At 46.4% G+C, this 1,486-nt stretch overlaps 1 pseudogene; it reads left to right on the top strand.

Annotated features, from left to right (window-relative positions):
• Positions 1-826: 826 nt before the first annotated feature.
• LOC132680183 (transcription elongation factor A protein-like 3) lies at positions 827-1,486 on the top strand (annotated as a pseudogene).

Raw genomic sequence — 1,486 nt, 5'->3', positions numbered from 1 at the left:
GCACGCTCTCCCTAGTTTACAGCATTATAATGTCTAGATTCTCTTTGAACTCCCTAAAAGGCTCTGGGAGAGCTTTATCGGGTGTATAAGGTGAGCAAGAGGCAAGGCTGGGATTACTTTCCAAGCTAGTTCCTGATCTGGGGTTCATTCATGCTACCATCTGGGGCAGGTAAGAAAAGAATAACACGTACTTTGCTACCTCACGTGATTGCATAAACAAATCAAGACAGCTAATAACGGCAGATTGTTTTGAAAATGCAGTAAGTGATTTTATCTTAAGAGACTATAGTTATTTATTAAACTATGGTCATCATCAAGGATATCTCTACATAGAAAAAGAAGATTTGAACCACAGTCTGATAACTTCGGATTTAGGAAATAAATTTGGCCTTTAGCAACACTACTGGTCTACAAAATCTCGTTTGCTTTTATAGTTTTCTCATCTCTTTCCTGTGTGTCAATATCCTTGACGTGAATTCAGATTCTGGACCACTTGATACCTGTTTTGAACTGTAAAGTTTATACTTCTTGTACTCTAGCTTCGTTCCTTCTTCATGAGAAGAAAAAAGGTTCTACATGTTTCATGAATAATTGAAAGAGTGAAGAAAAAAAAAAAAGATGGAATTTGGAATTTAAGGAAAACTACGCACGCTCCCTGCCTGCCTTGCTGGCGCGTCCCTGCACCTGCGCAGAACCTGCTCCTTGAACGCTGGCGGGGGAGGGGAGGAGGGCGCGCTTCCGGAGGCAGAGGACGTGGGGGGCCTGCCGGCCTGCTCCTCCGCGTCAGTCCCCAGCACTCTGCAAGACTAGAAGGGACAGAGGAACCTGTCCAGGTTCCCTGCAGGGCAGGAAAAAAGGGGAAATGTCAACATGGAAAAAACTCTATGATGAAAAGAAAGGAAAGCTGGAAGCGAGGCTAAAGCCGGAAGATGAAGGGAAATCCGATGAGGAAGAGAAGCTGGAAGTGGAGGGGGAAGCCAGGGCATGAGGGAAGGTTCCAGAATGGGAGACAGCCAGATGATGAGGGACAACCAGAAGATGGGGGAAAGCAAGAAAAGCCGGGCAAGTCCGAGAATGAGGGAAGGCCGCAGTGTGAGAGCAAGCCAGAATCCCAGGCAAATCCTGAGAGCGAGCTGTGGGATGCGGAAAAACGCCTGGCTGAAGATGACATGCCCAGGAAAGCAAAAAGAAAAACGGACAGGGGAACAGACGATTCCCCCAAGGATTATCAGGAGGACTTACAGAAAGGGCACTCGAGGAGATGATGAGAGAACGTGGAGATATGTCAAGGGCTCAGGAAGAGCTAAGGAAAAAACAGAAAATGGGTGGTTTACATTGGATGCAAAGAGATGTACGGGATCCTTTCTCGCCAAGGGGACCATGGGTGTCAGGAAAGTCACGGGTGGAGGTAGGGGCCAAGTGGGCTTACATGATATCCCATATCTCTAATGCCTTTGGTCTTAAATTCTGATTTCTTTGATGAAAA

Source organism: Panthera onca, chromosome A1, assembly GCF_046562875.1.
Source record: "Panthera onca isolate mPanOnc1 chromosome A1, mPanOnc1 haplotype 2, whole genome shotgun sequence".
NCBI classification, from domain to species: domain Eukaryota; kingdom Metazoa; phylum Chordata; class Mammalia; order Carnivora; family Felidae; genus Panthera; species Panthera onca.
Note: the sequence above shows the minus strand (reverse complement) of the source record. Positions and strands in the feature narration are given on the sequence as shown.